We start from the raw sequence: 20711 nt of genomic DNA, 5'->3' as shown, positions 1-20711 counted from the left end.
TATTCATTTTCCCTGGCAACAATAAATTCACATCCTTTTCACAGGAGAGAATCAGAGAACCTCAACTTCCACCTCTTTAGGCACATTCCGCGGAGAATCAGCAGAGGATTCCACGGAGAGAGAGAGTGAATGTCCTGGAAGCCAATAATCTCAACCATTCGATTCACTTGGCGTCCTCGCATCTTTATTGCTAATTAAAATGCCAACCAAAAGGATAACACATTAAGTGCTATTAGAACAAGAATCCACAATTTGAGCCTTTTTCCCGCCATTCGCGAGAGAAAAAGCAAATTAAATCCAAACCTCACTAATCCACCACCTCAAATACAGATTCAACATTTTGGAAAGATCGCGGATGAGGAATTCTTTTCCATCTGAATCTTCTCCAGAGAGTGAATTTATTTGGCGTGCTCTCTCCAGCCAAAGGCGAAGGGTGAGTTCGTGGGAGGGAGAAAATGGAAAAGTCGCGGTAGGAAGGTATTAATTAAAATAAACCCCAATAAAACTTTCACTCGAGGACTTCTTCTTGCTCTCTGGCGCCCATAAAAGCAACATTGCGTTCAATCCAACTCTAACAATTTGCTCAGACGAAAATATTTAACATTATTTAAGAAATCAGTGCCTGGAGGATTCGCTGCTGCGGAGGAATCAGGCAAAGAGAGTGCTCAGGAGGGAGCAAATGAAACAATAATATGGCACTCAAATGACTTTCGCCACAAATTCCGAAATCCTCCAATTTTTCAAGCAATTAGCTTCATTATCCGACCTACTTTCCTCCTCAAACCAACTTCTTTCACCGTGACTTTTCTTTCCTTATTAACCCAAGAGCGAACTTTCGCCTCTCCTCCAACCATTCCTGGAGCTTTGCTCACAAAATCCCCCACATCACGTTTGAATAAATTCAATTGATCCCTTCTGCACTCTTCCCAATCGCCCAAGAGAGTCGTTGGGTGGAAAATGTGTCCTTTAACGAGGTGATTGACTTCGGGAGAATCGCGCGCTGTTTTCCCGCGTTTTCTCATTAATTTCAATCTGTCGCATAAATCGACGTGCCATAAAGCTCTCCCTCAGCTCAGTCAGTGATCATCATGCCAGGTCGTTCTGCAGCCTCCCGGAAAAACCTCTGGCTGGATGTTCAGATAAAAATTGCACGCCAGAAATGAGCCATAAAGCTCCATATCATTTCTTCATCAACACTCAAAATCATGCCCCAATAAAAGCTGATTAATTCATCTTTGCCTGGAAATTATTCCCCGCAGGAGGCTCAGCTGAAAAAATAGTTCGAGAGGAGCCTCTTCAGCTTCCAAATCACCACCTCAGATTTTTTTTGCCCAAATAAAAGTGGTTTGAAGTTAAAATTAATTAACCTTTTCAATTTGGCCAGTAATTTAAATTGCAGGCACAAAAGCTCTGAGAGCTACTCAAGCGCTTGTCGAACATTTTGGCCTTCGAATGTGCAATAACTTTGCATAACAATAAGTCAACCGCAGCAATAAAAAAATTTGGTGAAAAATAATAATTGCAGCCAGTCACATCCCCAATGAAGTCCATTACGCGGGAATTTTATTCACCTAGTCTGCACCATTAATTTGGCCCTCGAGCCCCAAAGTCTCTCTGCATTCGCGTACAAGTCATGAAATATGGATTTATTATTGCATTTTTTGGGGCCATTAGTAGCCTCATGTGCTCCCCCTGCCCATTCTCATCATGTCCTGGCAGTAATTGCAAGTCAAAGGTATTTTTATAGCCGACCTCTTGACGCCAGAAATCACTCGACTGATCCTGCACATCCTCCAGGCAATTCCTTTCGATACTCCCGGGAGGCCACTCCATACAAAATGCGGTTTAATGTGTAAGGTTCCCGTCTTAAATATTTATTGTTTTTCCTCAGTATTTGGGAGATATTTTAATTTTATAGATTGATGATTTTGGTATGTATTTTTGTGGACGTTTTTGGTTTTTAAAAGATTTTCAACACAGGATACTGCTCAAAATAGGCCTAAAGGCCTAAGACCTTGGTAAGGGGGGACAGGTAAGGGGGAAACAAAAAAAAAACCAAATGCGGTCAAAACCCTAACTCTGAGGCAAGAAGGTCATATAAGAGTGGTTTAGGGTCCCTGAATTCATTTTTGCCCATGAAAATTTAAAAAATCATAGAGGAAAGGAGGGTAACACGTACACAAGGCGCATGTACACCAATATCATATTTAATAAGGCAAACGGTTGGATATACAGTAGGTGCCAAAAGTTTGTTGCCTCATGTTCGGGAAATCAGGTGCAAGAATGATAGAAAAAACTACTTTTCAATTTTTTTCTTTCTGTAAGTAAGTTGCCTGTAATCCGTAGATCTTATTTATGTATTTCTTAAAAAAATATTTCATTTTACTTCATATAAAAAAATAATTGTTTTCCAAAAGTTGTTCATTTTTCATGCGTCAAAAGTTTGTTGCCTCATTTGAAATGTTACTCACAACGGTCAAAAACATGCAACGAACTTAAAGTAAACCGGCTGTATTTTAAGTTTATAGTTATCATTTGAGAAGCCAATGGTGTGTTTGGACATTTCCAAAGTCGCCAATGGTAAATACATGTGTATAAAAGTGATGATAAATAACTAGAAATAATCTGTTTTTTGATAATTCATAGGGTAGAGTGGTACAAGTTGGACAGTGGTAGAAGTTGAAAAATGGTACAATTTGAACAGGGCTTTTTGTCTTGATAAATTTAGTACTTCATTTTTATTTGTATACTTTTAATGCTTTAGTTTTTTTATTTGGTTCCTTGTGCTTAAAAACAAATTTTGTACTGAATTTATCAAGAAAAAAGCTATGTCCAACTTGTACCGGCGAATTGTCCAACTTGTAACACTAATTCCAAATTATGTCACTTTACCCTAATTATAAATAGAGGCAATAAACTTTTGACGCATGAAAAATGAACAACTTTTGGAAAACAATAATTTTTTATATGAAATAATATGAAATATTTTTTTCGAAATACATAAATAAGATCTACGGATTACAGGGAACAAATTTGCAAAAAGGAAAATATTAAAACGTAATTTTTTTTTATAATTTTTTGCACTTGGTTTCCCGAATATACATGAGGCAACAAACTTTTGACACCAATTGTATTTAACCCATTCAGTCAATGTACCAGAAATACTTGAGATAGAATGTTCATATTTTGGGATTAGTTTCCTGCAGATTAGTAGATGATTTTTTGAAAGGAAAAAAAATTTATCTCATATGGGGGCGCGGGGAGCCTCTGTCAAACACACGCCTTAACGGTCACTGATTTTAAATTCTGTGCATTAATTCATTACAAACTCTATTGCTTTAGATAGAGTAACTCTCCAAGAACACAAATTGGCAACTAGAATTCAAATCAGGAAAGAGGAAAGAGACCAATTTTAACAAATTCGACGGGATGTCGTATTTTCCGTCCGCCATTTTGAGCAAAAATTTTGCATTACCTTCCGCGAAGCAAGAAAATAATAACAAAATCTATTTTCATCTCTATCGGACTATTTTTCTCAAGTAATTGAATAACTAGCGTTACTAAAAATCCATTCCCGACAGCAATTCGGATAAAAATTGCCCAGAAATAAATTATCAAAAATCACACAATTTGCGTATGATGTATAATACCATGGTAAGGAATGGGTTAATAATGCAAACTATTAGAGATAGAGACTTGGAATCTTCGAAGGACTACCCAGAAGGCGTTCCAAGGACTGTTACACCGTCTTTGAATTTCCGACAAAACTGAACAGGTTTCATTCAGTTATGAAGCGGTAATAACCTGTGATAAATCGATTCATAATCGATAACTAATTCACGTCTGAAAATCAATTCTATTACTCTTAAGCTAAATTTTAATGCATCTTTTGAGAGATTTATGAATCCGTTCAAATGGGTTGTGAACCGGGAACGGTGAATGATGCGAAAGTACTTTAAAAATATAACATCAAAATTACACCTTCGAGAACTCAGTGATGCCTGTAACGCTTTGCCACCTCATTTATCCTAAAACCATCTATATTAATCCTAAGGTATTTTGGAAACCTTACATCGAGAGAAGTCTGATACTAAAATAAAGAAAATTTACTCTAAAAATAAGGTGAATTCTACATAAAGTTTTTTTCATATTTAATTTTTGAGTTCGAGCAGTAAAATTTCTTAATGGTGTGCCCTGAATTTTTGCTCATTTTAGGAAACCTGCTTGTCATTTTTTTGGAAATTAGATAAAATGTTCATATCTCAAGCATGATGCGGTTAAGATTGTACATAAAATACCTACAGCTTAAGCATAAAACGGTCTAAAATGTGCGTGGAACACGCACAGCTCAATCATTAAACGGTTAAGATTGCGATTAAAAACACACAAAGTATACTTATAAAATGATTCAGATCGAGATTAAAACACGAACAGCTGAACTATAAAACGGTGCGTGTTTTCAGCAGGATTCTGGCCGTATCATGATTTAGCTGTGCGGGTTTTTAAGCACAATCTGAACCGTTTCATGATAAAGCTTCAGGTTGTCACAAAAGCTATATTTTGTGGATATCAGTGAATGCTATGCCTCGTTTTTAATGTGTCAGAAACTGACTTGGCTATGAACTAGCTTAGTCGTCTCTGGACTTTAGCCGTAAGTGTATCTAGAGCATAATCTATTGGAACCGCTTCAGACGTGTTAGAAATTCCAAGACCTTTCTGACGAGTCCAAATATGATACCATGCGGTATCTAGAGCCTTTTTAAACTTCGACATTAAAAAAAATCGCACGACGCATTTTTAAGAAATCCAAAAAAAAAAACATAATTTTAGAGGGGAATGGGATGACTGGCGTGGGAATGAGGGGCATATTAACGATCCTTGGGTCGAGTTATGAGGATACCCCGAAGATACCAATTCTTTATCTTTAATTCTTTGGCTTCTTGGTACTAAAAACCTCCTTCTAGACGTGTATAGCCTCGAAAAATCATTTAGGAAGGGACTCCGGGAAACTTTGAGCAAAATGAGCTTAGTATTACCTGAAAGTAGATTAAAGTAGAACCATTGATCCTTATGAGGATAATTTTTAAAATGTCATATTGCATTGGGTGATCCACCTTCTGGATAAATATGGTACAGCTATACCATTACAGTGCACGAAAACGTCGCTAAAAAGGTGAAAAATTACGAAAAAAAATTATGAAAAAGATGACTTTAAGAATCCCTAGGCCACAATTTTTGACAGACATTAATGAAAATTTGGGAAAATGTTCTCCAATTAACGCCAAATGAAATCAAAATAATTTTAGTTCGATTAAAAATGGTTGAAAAAATATGTTTTGGCCGTCTTGGCCCCAATGTATGGCATTTTTTTTCAAATTCTGAGTAGCTTGCACGTGTTGGGAAAAATTCCCGGAACGCACTAAGAGATGGTACATAAATCAGCCCGGAAGAGTTTTTGGCTCCACAGAATCCGCGTGAATTTTCCGGGGTAGAGAGTCACTCAAATTTGGAGTAATTTACAGCCCAGTTTCAGTCGCTTGCGGGAGGCCAAAAAGCGTCACGTTTGTTTGTTGATTGTACTCTTTTTCCATCCATCCTAAAATGCCCCGCGCCAGAGAAGCCCAAGTGACGGAATTACATAAACATTCCAGTGAGAAATGTCCCAATGGTTTTGGAACATTTGGCTGAAAATGCCACTCAGAAAAGCGCCTCCCTCAGATGGAAAAATTCTAACTCTTCCACATTGGAAGCTCATAAATCCCCCAAAGAGAAGAGAGACTCGCTGTGCCCCACATGTGGAAATTCACACCAATTCATCTTTTTCACTTGGGAAATTCTCTTTAGCCGAATGACTCCCCAAAAGAATTGATTTCTCGCCACTTTTATGCTCGACTTCTGACCTGCTAGAGATCGCCTCTAAATTTTCTCTAACATATGCCCATAACTCTTAAGAACTTGTCATACTGTCGACTTTTTCATCACTGAGAATCATTCTTTGCTTTGCTTTTTTTTTGCTTCAGAACGCGCACATTTACGATTTTTTGGGGAAGAACAAAGAACCTTCTGTTTTTTGGGGATACATTTCATTGAGAACTAAAAGTAGTTTAGTGATTCCGGATGATTCTGGGGGGCATCGTAATTAAAATTTCTGATTAAAAACACTTTTCCTTCCCCTCTGGACGGATCATTTATGGGATTCTAGAAGCATTCATGTGCAGATGCGAGAATGAGGAATTCTGACCTGACAACGTTAAAGGCAAAACCTTTGATGGAGATATTTCATCGAGGGGCTACTTATTAGGACTTGAATGTTCCAGGCAATGCGAAAAAAATCTACAGAACCGTTCACAGAATCTGCAGAACATCTCTAGTGTTCGAAAATTCAAAAATTCGGTTTTCGAAATTCAAACGCTATCTGTCAAGGAGTTTGTCAAATGTTTGAATGAGAAAAACAACACTTGTTCAAGGGAGAAGACATTCGAAGATCTGTTTCGAAAGCCAAAGATGACATTTGACATCAACATGCGTAAGTTTTCACTTCACTTTGTTGTAAGAAAACCAAGTAACGAAGATCTTAATATTTCTTTTTCATTCTAATTCCCCTCAATCACTGTGAAAACTTCCTTTGACAGCTCCATATTGTGGGGTATTTCATAAATTCTTACAACCTTATGTGAATTTTCGGTATGAAAGTTCAAATTTCTAGCATTAGCTCATATGACTGGGGCTTGACATTAATTATGCAAAATTCGACAATTTTGAAAAGAAAGTTTTCTACCTTCGTACGCATTTTACGTCATATTTACAAAACCACGTCGGTAAGATATTTAGGATTTTTGATAAACTATTCAATACTAACTTGAGATTTATATTTTATTGATATTTTTTTACTAATTAACTCTATAATAACCAAAATCAGGCATTGGATTCGAAAGTTCCTTTTGGCACTAAACTAAGAAAATATAGAAGATGTCATGTTCCCGTAAGAAACGGTACACAGCTCTCTCCGATATCCGGCACATAGACAGGCTGACAGCTGTCAAACACTTACGGTTGATGAATTCAAACTTTTTTTTTATTAAGTATGTAGCTTGTCCAGCATGAATTAAAATGTTATTTTCACTTTATCGAAGCCTTTGATACTTAATTGTGGTACAAAATGAAACATAAGCGTACCACAAAGAAAATTCTGTTGCTTTTTGACAGATAATAAATTCACACAGAAAAATCGTTGACCAGATTCAAAAAACCCAAATGTCATTTCGTCTCCCCGTCAGCCGGATATCGGAGGGAGCTGTGTATTCGTGACTGAAAATAAATGTGACAAACTTCAAAACTGACATATCTGTCAAAAACACATGTGACACAAGACAAGGGAGTTGACCGTTAAGGCTTTTATTAATATTTTGCCATAGACATTATTTTAGGTCTTATCGGTATGGCAGATCCTAATTAAATACTAGATTAAAAGAAAAACAGAAAATAGTAAATATTGAATATAGAATATTGTAGAAGGGCGAAAAATTCTCACGATACTCTGCGGTATACTCTACAAAAAAAGAGCAGCATTGCATAATTATTATTAATAAAATCACTGCAAACGCTAAGAATTAAGAATCCTTGAATAAATTTAAAACAATAAAGTCTCTTGGAAAATTTTTGTTTTTGTGACAGTTGAGCAATGCGGGCGGCAACACATTTTTTCAGTTCCAATTCTCGCAAAATAGTTTTCTTGACATATACTTGGTAAAGGTGGTGTATTTTTTACAGTTGACTATAAGGACCCGAGTAAGTCCGACAGCCTTACATAAAATAGAAGAAGAAGTATTTTTTGTGAGAGCTCTTTAAAAGAATGGTATGCAAGATAAGGATTGATCCAAGCTTTAATTCACACTTACCAGATCAGACGAGAATGTCAGATCGTTCAAAATTATATCAATGACAGTTAATTGTTTTGACGGGTGATTTTAGCTACCCTAAAGCATTTGCAATCAATTTGTATTGAAATTGAAATTTCCGAAATTTGAATTATATTTAAATTTTATATTGAAATTTAAAAGTTTTTACTAACATTTTGTCTTTTATATTAAAAAAGATTAACAATGATGAAAAAAAAATAAATAAAATACCACAGATTATGACAGTCCCTCGGATCTTGGGGTCATTCTCCGAATTGTAGCCTCAAAATAAAATTAATTGTTAAAAATAATTTGTTCACTTTTACTAATCCTCTTTTACGATTTATTAAAGATCTAGTCAAGTGGTTTACTCTATTTTATTTCTAATTGAATAATTTAAAATAGTTTTCAATGTTTTTTTAAGCAATTCTAGATTATGTAACATTTGAGCTTTTATCGGAAGTCTAAAGCGCAAGTTCACATATTCTCCGCTTAGCACTAGCTATTCTTCTATTTAAAATTTTCGGTATTCTTGACATTCCAATCGTCAACAATTGCAATAATAGTACATAAATGTTTTCTGCAAAAATTGAATTTTTGTATGAGATCGTGAAATTACAGGATGGTAGAACGTTTGAATTTCAATTGCAATGGAATAATTGTCCTTTTCATAAACTATTCACTTTTGTGTAACTCTTCGTTTTGAATTTTCGAATTTCAAACGGGTTTTTAGGAAAGTTGTCTTTGATATACAGTAGACTGCTGTTGATAATTTTCACGTATCATTTTGAAGCAAATTTGCTCAAATTCACTATAGTTCCTCTTTTTTTGATCGTGATTCTTTATAATTGAGTGTTTTTTGTGGAATTTTGGCGTCCAAATCTCTCAATAATTTGGATGACATTGTGCCCGATTGACCCGATATGCGCAATTGAGAAAGAGTCTACTGTACATTCAAATCGGTTTAGTATTAAGGCGTCTACACATTGGGAGCAATTTTCGTCAAAAATTGCGTTTTTGACAGAAATTTGAAGTTTCCACCTACAACATTGCAGGGAATTTCCTTCAAAAAAGCAATTTTTGACAAAAATTGCTCCCAATGTGTAAAGGCCATTAAGCTCAACCGGAGAGAACTCTCAAATCATGAAGGTTTTACTGAACGTAAGGAATGAATAGCGTCAAATGGCGCTTTAAACCCTTTTATAATATTTTCCACTTGTTTGTAAAAAGTTTGTCAAAAGTATGTATGCCTCTCTGTTTAGTGAGTAACCCCTTGAAATTCCTCTACTTTTGACTCTTTTTCCTCTATTCAAAATATCCGTCATTTATTGCTTTCCGAGAGTCACAGAGCTCCAGCACTTGCCACTTCAATGGCTCATCTCATAATCCACACACCGCGGACCTTAATACAGTGAATCCCCCGGATGGGATATTAGTTGCCCAGAGGAGAGTCCTTAGAGCGCCCAAAAATGTTGGTTGCCATCTGTGGCAGCGAAATGACAACATTTTTTGGCTGCCAATGTAATTTGTTTCACCGTTTAAAGGTCTCCCCCGCCTCTCCTGGTGATATGGACAAAATATGGGAGATGAAATGTGTTTCCTCACATCATCCTCTGCCTCTTTTCGGTGCTTCCGTCAAATCTCTACTCATGTGTTACACATTTCAAAGTGACTCCACTGGCAAATGGCCAGTATTAATAAATGATTATTTCACTCTTAACTTCAATCGCTATCTTTTAATTAATTCCTCCCCCTCTCAAGCAGCCCCAGACATTCCTTCCATTCTAGAAGAGCATTTCCGAATATACCTTTGGCATAATGCTTTGAATGTCTTTTTCTTTTTTAATATTTACGCCAGAATATAAAAGAAAATTGTTTGTAAAATTTGCATAGCAGTCATATTACGTTCGATTGTGTCACTGAATTTCTCTCCAAATGGATGAAATTGGCGACAGTTGAATGACAACAAAAAAAGCTAAAGGAGACAAAATTTTCAACAACTTCCTGCACTTATGGATCATTTAGCGGTACTAATGATATGTCTAAATTATTTAAATGACTCCCCAACAACAAATACAGCGTATTCACTTTTTCAACTTGCCAACAAAATTTCTCCAAAAAAAAGCCAAATCCACCCCAAGCCCTGAGATAATTACATAAATTTATTATTTATAGACGCTATGCTGAGATTTTTCCTTCCAGGAATGAGATACATTTCGCGCGAGGGATGTTTGTCAATTTTTCTTTGGGGTCTGGGAAATTGATGCAATATTGCTTCATGAGGATTTTTTCACCCGTCGAGTGTTTTCCCAACACTAAAAAAACCGATTACCAAATGTCCTAGACTTTGCTGGATGCTTGAAGTCTTGATATCGATAACATAATTGAGCATTCTGCAAAGTTTACCTATTCATAACCGATTGAAGTTGGCAGTAGATTATACAAGATTCAAAGACCTTTTAAATGAATCTACACACGGCCTTATCGGATTAAAAATAAACATTTAAGAAGCTTAAAAATGTTTTACAATGAAAAACTGTTATAAAAGGTAAAAGATCATTTTACTGAATGGTCAAGGGTTCACAACCGGTTGAAAATGCTCATAAATTAGGCATGATCGGAAGACTTTTCGAATTGAATCAAAACTTGATTCGATCGGATCAAAAACGATTTTTTTTAAAATAAAAAAACGCTTATCCTGGAAAAACTGTTATAACAGCTAAAAGATAATTTGTCGTGTAATTGACGATTCATAACGGGTAATTGAGTATTTATGACTCAAAAACCTTTCAAAACTTAACTCAATCAGATACAAAAACTTTCCAGAATCTATTCAATATTTGACCTGTTATAACAGCTATATGGTCACCTATCAGATAATAGCAAATTCATAACCGGTTGGAACTGGCTAAGGGTTGTGCAAATGAATTAGTACGTGACACAATTGGATTAAAAATGATTTTTTAGAGGACCTTTAACATTTGTCCTCGAAAACTGTTATAACAGCTAAAAGATAATTTACGGTTTAACAGCCGAATCACAACCTGTCGAAAATGCTTATGGGCAATGATTAATAAACCTCCCAAAAGAATCTATACCTAACCCAATCAGAAAAAATTATAAGATGCTTTACATTTGAGCTTGAAAAACTGTTATAACAGCTCAAGGATAATTTACCACATAATTACCAACTCATAACCAGTTTAAATTGGCTAAGGATTGTACATGATTGATAAGCCTTTTAAATGTATTAAGACTTGACTTGATTGATTAGAAAAAGAATTTTCCCAAAGTACTGTAACGTGTGACTTTCACAAACAATTATAACAGATAAAACGCATAATTACCTATTCATAACCGATTGAAACTAGATATGGATTGTGCGTAATTCGAAGACCTTTCAAATAAATTAATCGAAATGATGGAAATGATCTTATCGGATAAATATGAATTTTTAGAACCTCTTCAATTTTTAACTTTGAAAAACTATTATAATAGCTAAACCGTTTAACTGGTTGAAACGATTGAATCTGCTTATTGATTTTGCATGATTTCAAGACATTTTAAATGAATAAATACTTAAGTCAGTCGGATAAAAAAGAAATTTTCGAGAAGTTTTGTAGCGTTTGACTTTGAAAAACTGTTATAATTGCTATAAGATAGTTGTTAAGTTAATGACCTATTTGTAACCGGTTAGAATCGGTCATGGAAAGTTTATGACTGAAAAACTTCTGCAATGTTTTTCACCTTTGACAAAAAGTATTCACTAAACTTTGATTATTTAAAAAAAATGTGAGTTTTTTCGTTACGTTAGCTTTGTTCGTTTTTTTTCGTTACGTTTTACGTTTTTTCGTTACATTAAAAGCCTTGTGTATTTTACAATGTTTCGATTTTGGTAAGAAAAAGTAACTCGGATATTAACGTTCGCAAGGTTGATTTATGAGGGGTCACCTGAGATCTCGCGTTCACTATCCTTAACCGTTTGACTTCTATATCTCACAAAAGACGCCAAGATGAAAAGCGTCACGTCATTTTTAGGAAAACTTCGGATTCACAAAAAATAGAAAATTCCACTCAATTGGAGGTTCGGGAATGGAAAATTTATGATATCGAAAAATAGTGGGATTGTATTGCTCTCTCTGGGAAGTTCGAGCAACAAAAGGATTATATGTATTCACATTTTACCCTCCTTTGGCTCACAATCAAAATTGTCGAAAATCCCATTTAGCACCCAGACACAATAAAAGAGTACTTTCTTTTGATTTATCTCGAAAAAATTGTATTTTTTCCTTCTTGCTCAAACAAAAAAAAAGAGTGAATTACAAGCAATCTCGGAAAGCCAATAAATTTTCGCGAAAGAGTCAAGAAACAGCATTTCAGAGAGACCGATAACTTCGAGTTATTCATGAAAGTTTCAATGGGAAATGCGAGACATGGGAAAAAATGCCTGGATTTAAAAAGAAAAGAAGAAAAAAATATTAAAATCGGGTGCTGACAAGTTTCCCAGGCAGCGATTAGGACTGCGAATATTACCCGGGAAATTTGCACGAAGTCTCTGAACACAAAAAAAAAATCCATGGGGTTTTGTGGGTGGATATTTTGCGCGTAAGATAAGTTTACTAGAGAGGCAATTTATGACCGCTACACGACCACTTTAGTCTATAAACTTTGAATTTGGTGGAAACGTGACGCTAGAATTTTAAAAATGAGACGATTTATCAAGCAACGACCGTCTCTCAGGATGTGAGCCTCACTTTCCTGAATTGTCACGATATTTCATCCCCTGCCCAAAGTCATGTGAGATCCTTAGGACACTCACGATGGCAAGACTTTCGCCTACAAATCTGTCCATGGATTGCAAGGGAAATGCAGTTGAATCTAATGGTGTACATCTAGTTTGATAACACGTAAAATGTAATAAAATAAAGCATGCTAAACTGTTAATCTTTAAGTGTTAACTCTCCAATTGAACGAGAACGTTTTTTATTATAAAACTTTCAAAAAGGTTGGTTGTGTGTTTTTCTTAGAAAAAGGATCGTGAAAAATACGTCGTTTTTGGGCTCCTAATTCGGAAAGTTAAAAATTAAGTAAATAAAAAGTGGTGAATAATTTTTCAAAACACAGAAAATTTCCCCTTGTCCCAACAAACGAAAGTAATAATGTCCCAAATTTTGACTTCTCAGGATTTTTACTGTTCAGGATTTTGGATTTTAGTGAGCTCGGCTTTATGAGATTTTGAACTTTTTGGAATTTTGTCTTTTTCGGATTTAATTTTTTCGAGTTTTTGGAGTATCGGTATTTTAGCTTTTTGGAATTTTGGTTTTCGGGGTTTTGGTTTTCGATATTTTAGTGTTTCAGGATTTCGAAGATTTTGACTTTTCGGGATTTTGATATTTTGAGATTTTTGAGTATCGAGATTTTAGCTTTTTGGAATTTTATATTTCGGAATTTTTGTTTTCGAGATTTTAGTGTTTCAGGATTTCGAATTTTCAGGATTTTAGATTTTCGGGATTTTGGATTTTCAGGATTTTGACCTTTATATGATTTTGGCTTTTCTGGATTTTGATATTTTGAGATTTTTGATTATCGGGATTTTAGCTTTTTAGAATTTTAGATTTCGGGATTTTGACCTTTTCTGATTTTTAGCTTTCGAGATATTAGTTCTCTAAGGACTTTGAATTTTAGGGATTTTGGCCCTCTGTGATTTTGTTTTTCGCAGGATTTTGGCTTTCAGAAATTTGGCTTCCAAAATTTTGTACTTTTCGTGATTTTGGCTTTTCCAATTTTCGAGATTTTGGGTTTCCGAAATTTTTCTTTTAGGAATTTTGCCTTTTTTGAATTTTTGCTTTTCAGGATCTTCGGTTTTCGAGATTTTTGTGTTCTCGGGATTTTACTTTTCCGGAATTTTGACCCATTCGGGATTTCGACTCATTCTAAATGTGGTCTGCTAGGTGGTCTGATACTTCATTGTGGAAACGGGATCCAGAAGGACCGTTAATATCTATGGAGAATTGAAAATACATAGAATGCATTTTGGTTTCTCGGGATTTTGACTTTTCAGGAATTTGGGATTTTGGATTTTCTGAATTTTCGATTTTCGGGATTTTGGATTTTTGGGATTTAAACCTTTTTGGGATTTTTGGCCTTTTTGACATTTTGGTTTTTCCGAATTTTGACTTTCGAAATTTTAGTTTTTCGAGATTTTGATTCTTTATGGATTTTGGTTTTTATGGATTTTAGCTTTAGGGATTTTGGTTTTCAGAAATCTGGCTTCCGAAACTTTTGACTTTTAAGAATTTTGACTTCTCCGAATTTTGACTTTTAGGCCTTTTAGGGATTTTGGCCTTTTCAGGACTTTGAAATTTATAAATTTTGTCTTCTTGGAATTTTTCTTTGCGGGGTTTTGGATTTTCGAGATTTTTACCTTCTCGAGATTTAGGTTTTCCGGGATTGTGATCCGTTCGGGATTTCGACTCATTCGAAATTTTAGTAAATTTCGAAATTCTTGGAAATTTTTCTCGAAATTCTTCTTTTTGGAATGCTAAACTATAAAAACTAAATAAAAAATTTTAAGATTTTAAGCAACATTATCTGCGAAATCATCCTCTAAATAAATCCTTAAATATTATTCAGAAAATGTAAATGTTTTTTTTAAAATATTCTTTCAGTTCTGCAAATTTATATCAAACGCAAATGGGTAACTTTTATGGAATAAGGCCTCATGTCTTTTAAATTACAATAACAAAAAGATTATTATCATTTTTTTTAAATAAAATGTTTTATGTCTAAAATAAAAATAAAATTATTAATGCTTTCTATTTTATGTTTATTTAAATAAAAAGCGTGATTTGTTTTCTTTTAATACGAAGCACAATAACGTTAACACGTTTTTTTTAACGGATTTTTGCAAAGTAAAAAGTGTAAAAAAATTAAAATTCAAAGTCTTTCCTGCATTTAAAAAGTTTTATAACATTCTTTTGTAAAAAATTTTCAGTACAGCAGGCGAAGAGAGGTCGGAAGCTCGGAATTAAATGTATTAAATTTATAATGTTAAAAATTAAAATGATAACTCGTAAAGTTAAAAATTAAAGTTACTCCTGTATGGAAAAGCTTTTCATCAATTTTTTAGAAGTAAAAGCTTTGTTATTTTTTTTGTAATAAAACTCATTGAATTCGTCTTAAATTGCGCGCAATTCAAGTTACATCCATCATTGATAGTTTCTCACCCTTGTACCCATCTGAATTAGAGAGATTTGGCGAATCTCTTACTGTAATTTTCTACTTCAACCCACGCCTCATCCAATTTTCCTTCACTGCGAAATAGGGTTTATCCTCTTGAGAATGTTTTTCTTTTCCCTAAAATCCTCCACACATCAAGAAAGCGATATATTTTAGAGTCAAGCAGAGTCGCCAAAAAAAAAGAAAATCAGAGTTTAGAGAGAAAGTCTGAAAATTTCATCAACTTTCACTGTCTCACGCTTCATCGATCATTTAATTTTATTTATGGCTATTCATTTCATTAAGTCTTTCCTCTCTTCCGAGACACAATTTTCCAGTTGGCCAAAATGATAATCCAATCAGTTAGGATGATATAAATTATTCAAGTGGGTTTGAGGGGAAATTAATTTATGTGCCGATGGACAATATCAAGTTTTATTGGTCTGTTGACATTTATGATGGGATATATGGCGTTGAAAGTGAAACTCTAGTCCAGGATGATGAAGGTAATAAAGATCCCTTTCTATCTTTCTCTCTCGGGAGAGAAAACCAGAGAATAGAAACAGAGTCAATAAATTTTTCAGTCCAATCGTCCTTGCAATGGAGATGGTGCTAAAATTGCACCAGAGACTCCATGTTGAGTAGATTTAATCCTTGTGTTATAAAATTAATTGATATTCTATAGGAGCCAATTAAAGGCCGATAACAAGTGACCATTAAAATGGTCAGTTGGCGTGTTGAGCATCCAAAACTCCTCTTGGAGTCATTTTCATGTGGTCATCTGGCTTGTAACCAGACACAAACTCTCCAGAATTTCGGCCTCAAGGGTTTGGGGAGGGAACGTAAAGTGCAAGGGGTTGATATTTCAGGGAATAGCAACATTCTGACAATTCTAATGCAAAACACAATTTCGCAAATTTAGTCTACTTTTGCAAAACCAAAAATCAGAAACTTTAAATAAAAAATTAAGTTTGTTTAATATTAAAGATTATAGCTTATTCCGGTAGATGGAGCTACTAAAGGCTCTGTTTTTGAATATAACGACAGAAATTCAGAAAAAGAAAACTAGACTAGAACATTTTAACTCTCTAAGGATGTCTAAGTCATCTATCAGTAAGAAAATAATTCTTTTACTCATATTTTTAAGTATAAGTTCGTGTAAAACTTTATTTTCTACAGATTAATGACCTAGTCGTCCTCAAAGACTTAAAAATCGCGGAAAAAACTAACAACATAACCTGAAAGATTCAGAATTCCTTGTATTTTTTGATCAAAATGACAGATATTCTCTTTCCTGAATTTCCAGAGACAATCCCTCTATAACGTTTGGGACATAACCTCAAAGATCAAGTTCTACATCAAGATTTAGTTTTAAAAAAAAGCTTCACAAATAAAAAGCATGTTTCGCAATTAAATTTTTAATTTTTGTCTAGATTTATAGAGCATTTACTCTTCAAGAAAAAAACCCATAATTCGGCAGACGTTAAAATATTGAAAACCTAACCTCAAATATTAAATTTATACAAATCGGAGTGGCCCAAACTGTGCAATTTTGCTCATTTAAAGCGGAAATTGCAGCCCTTTTTAAATTCTACAATTGCGTTGAATATGTAAACTTAATAAAAACAAGTCCAGTAGCGTTCCAATTGAAGTACAAAGAGTTTTAAAAGTTATGGTTCGTATAACCTCATTTTCAAGCTAATCATCAGAGAATTATGTTTTTTATACACTTCTTCGCAAAGAAAGTGAGGATCTTGGGATAATAAATTAATAAATCTTGAATTCCAAATTGCGGAAAATCTAACCTCAAAATCTAACCAAACATCGTTTTTATGACAAATTTTCGTGGTTAGTTCAGGAGTAGATAAATATCAAAACCCAATAAGAATCGAATAGCAATTGGAAGGAGCTATAGCATGCTCTTAGTAACTGATATGAATCGAATTTTGATTAGTTCTTCTGATTTTGTCAAATAAAAAAATTAAATTTAGAATTCCTCTACAGGAAGCTATACAGTTTTATTATTTTAAAGCATCGCGGGAGATGATGATTTCGTATTCATGAATCAAAAATCGAGTAATTTGAAGAATTGAAGTTAGACGTCACTTAATGTCACAATTAAAAAATTTTTAGCTAATAAGTTACGCCATTTAACCCAATAGTATGCATCGTTTGATGTATGATACGCAAATTTCACGGTTTTGGAATATTAATTACAACGTAAAATTTAATGAGGCCATTTACACCGCAGCATTTAATTGACATTAAATTATCTAAATTCGGATTTTGGGACAACTCAACCTCAATATTCGGTGTAAGTTTCATTGAGGACACTTACACCGAATTAGAACAATTCCAAATTAAGCTCATTATAAACGATTTTGGGACAAAACAATTTATAACCAATGCGCCGCCGGTGTAAATCCAATACGACCACTTGTATCGAATTGGATTGGATTTAACCTGTCCCATTTGGCCCAAAAAATTTCAGAGAGCACGAAAAAGTGTTTGACAAAGCATCGATTTTGATAATATTTGCCTTCACTCTCTTTTATGATTTAAATTCCGGATAACAAATTCGCTTCTTAGACAATTGCACAATATAAATAAGTAGTAATTGAAGGAAATTAATGTTAAGAATTTAAATCCAGACAGATACCATTAAACAGGTGTTTGACAATATCTTATTGTGCCCCTTTAACAGATGGTCGCTTTGTCCTAAAAAAGTCGTACGTTTGAAACAAATTTTGAAATTGAGAAATGATTTTTATGAATTCTTACACGAAAAAGAACTATCTATATATTTGTCTGTAGCGTCTGTAGTATTTCTGGTTGGTAAAAATTTAGGTTATGTTAAACCTAACCTAAAAACAAATGTACTATTTTTTGACGGCATTGAATAAACGAGCAGTAAAAAGTCAAATTTGGTCAGAAAAAATCGAAATGACCAGTAAAAAATGAAAAAAGTGCAGTAAAAAATTAAAAAGGGCAGTAAAAAGTTAAAAAAGGTCAGTGAAAAATAAAATGTGGTCAGCAAAAAATTAAAAATGAGCAGTAAAAAAATAAAAATGGCCAGTAAAAATACAGTTATCAGAAGAAAATTAAAAGTGAGCAGTAAAATATAAATAGTGGTCAGTTAAAAAAATAAAACAGATCAGAAGAAATATTCTAATTCGTCTGTGAAAAATTAAAAATAACCAGCAAAGACATCAAAAATGAGCAGTAAAAAATAAAAATTTGTCAGTAAAAAATTAAAAGCGGTCAGCAATAAGTAAAATATGACCGATTTTTATTTTTTCTGCTCATTTTTAATTTTTTGCTGATTATTTTTTAATTTTTTATTTTCTACTGCTAATTTTTCATTTCTTGCTGCTAATTTTTAATACTTTACTGCTCATTTTTATTTTTTTTTTACTGATCAATTGGAATATGTCTTCTGTTCATTTTTAATTTTTTGTTGACCATATTTTCTGTTTACTGACTTTTTAGTTTTTGGCTGATAACTTTTTTAATTTTTTACTGATCAACTCGAATATTTCTACTGATCGATTCGAAGTTTTCACTGACCAAATTTTACTTTTTACTGACAAAATTGAATATTTTTACCGATGATTTCGAATTATTTGCTGATCAAATTTAATTTTTTGCTGAGCACTTTTAACTTTTTACTGATCATTTGATTTTTCCCTTTTTTGACTGACAGAAAATCCTGATGCCAAAATTCTTAAAATTTTAAGTGTTTTTTTTGTTTTTAAAATTTTAACCTCAAAAGTGTCTGAACTTTAAAAAATCTTATATTTTTGAGAAAATTCTATGCTACATTGAATAAATTTTCAAAGAATTGTTTCAAAAAATTGTTCAAAACTCTTCAATTTTTAGAATGTTAACACACATTTTAAATTATAGGAAAACTTCCTATAATTTAAACCTCAAATTTTACAATAACCTCTAAATTAGGAAGTTTTATTTATTTTTTTTAATAAATAATTAAGAAGACTGTTTTAAGTTGAGGGTTCCGTAAAAGCCCCAGATACTATCCCCTTAAGTAGAGTGAAGAGTAGAAGCCAGATAGGGTTGCCAATTGAATAATTAACAACCCCCGGGGGAGAGATAAATTGACCAATGGTGTTCAGAGCCCCGGAGAATGTGTTAAATTGTGAAAATGCGCGATTAATTGTCATTTTATTGAACTCTGAGGCAATTTGAGGGTGGCTATTTTCCACAAATCAATTGATTGAGGCCACACAAGAAAATTCTCGCCCCAATTTCGTCTCCCCGGGCAGAAGGGATGCCTTGAAAATTGTAGAAATCAACCCCTTAAAAATATCACATTTCTCTGTTGACAATAATTTTGCAGTTTATGACATATCATTAATTTTAATTTTATATCCCAACGAGTTGGATAATCAAATTATACCTTTTTTGGCGTGTGCTCGTCTCCGGCAGCCTCTGAGGTGGTGGCAAACATTTTTGGGGACACATGAATCTCAAATCCTGGGAGGACAGGAGACGTGTGCCCAAGAGAGAAAACGTGTGGAATCATTGAGACACGTGTCTTTTGTAATTGAAACAAATCAAATTATAATTCAAGATTTTGTCATGCGTGAAAATGTCCTTTCCCCTTCGTCCCTTTCAGGGTGTGAATTTATCAATGGTCTCAAGGATAAAAAAAAAATTAATCCGCTAAAATCCTTTCCATTAAAAAAAGTGGCTTTCTTGCTGAGTAATTTTTGTTGTAGGAAGAGTTCTTTGGGTTTTATTCCTGCGAATGCCCAGAAAAGTGGATGAGGATTCAGGATGAAAAGCAAGAGACATTAATCATAATTACAGGATGGAAAAACACCTAAGCGTCCAACAAAAAACACCCCACTCAGGATCCAGACAAAGTTCTTTCCATGACAAACTTTTCCTGACCACAGAGAAAGGCCAAAAGCTCCCTGAAGAACTTCTAAATTGGACAGCAATTTCAGGCTAAAAAGCCACGAAGGAAACTTTAACAGAGTTACACGTGCAACAGAAGAAAATTTCAAGCTAAACCACTCTAAAATCCTCCTGAGGATTTGTCCAGGACATCCGGGAGAATCAAAAACAATCTCCCGGACAGAAAACTTTCACTTTTAGAGATTATGGCACGTACCTTGTAAGTCCAATGACGGGAAGCTAAAGATTTTTCTCCAACATTTTTCTGCTGTTTCAGGTCCCTTCTGCAATCAGCATGGATTCTAAGATCTTCCCTTTTAGGCTAGAGATCATCCATAAAGCGAGAAATCACTCAATTCCCAGAGGAATTTGCTTTTATCCATCTAGTCTAGTCCATTTCACAATCTCATTGAAATTTCACTGAAAAAATAAGTGCACTCCCTTGATTTCCAACAAAAACCTTGAAACTGCCTACTTCGAAAAATGTTTCACTTCTTAAAACAATTAGGAAAGCACTTTTTCCACGAGAAAATTTATTTTTCACTGCAAAAAAACAACACAAACACTAGAATTCATAATGCAATGGCGTAGAAGCTCAAGAAAACATTAAAAATTATGGTAATTGCAGTGTTGGATCAGTGGAAAAATATGCAGTGATTGTAGTTAAAAGGCTGT

General features: G+C 34.0%; 1 protein-coding gene across 1 annotated transcript in view; it reads right to left on the bottom strand.

Moving 5' to 3' along the window:
• Window positions 1-20445, bottom strand: part of LOC129799925 (zinc finger protein 1) — a 200297-nt gene extending 179852 nt beyond the window's left edge. Inside the window, exon 1 of the mRNA XM_055844222.1 lies at window positions 20254-20445. The gene's annotated coding sequence lies outside the window, so the exon portion shown is untranslated. The remainder of the gene's footprint in view (window positions 1-20253) is intronic.
• Between the last annotated feature and the right edge of the window lie 266 nt (window positions 20446-20711).

This window comes from Phlebotomus papatasi, chromosome 1, assembly GCF_024763615.1.
Source record: "Phlebotomus papatasi isolate M1 chromosome 1, Ppap_2.1, whole genome shotgun sequence".
NCBI classification, from domain to species: domain Eukaryota; kingdom Metazoa; phylum Arthropoda; class Insecta; order Diptera; family Psychodidae; genus Phlebotomus; species Phlebotomus papatasi.
This window is presented reverse-complemented; position numbering and strand designations above follow the sequence as displayed.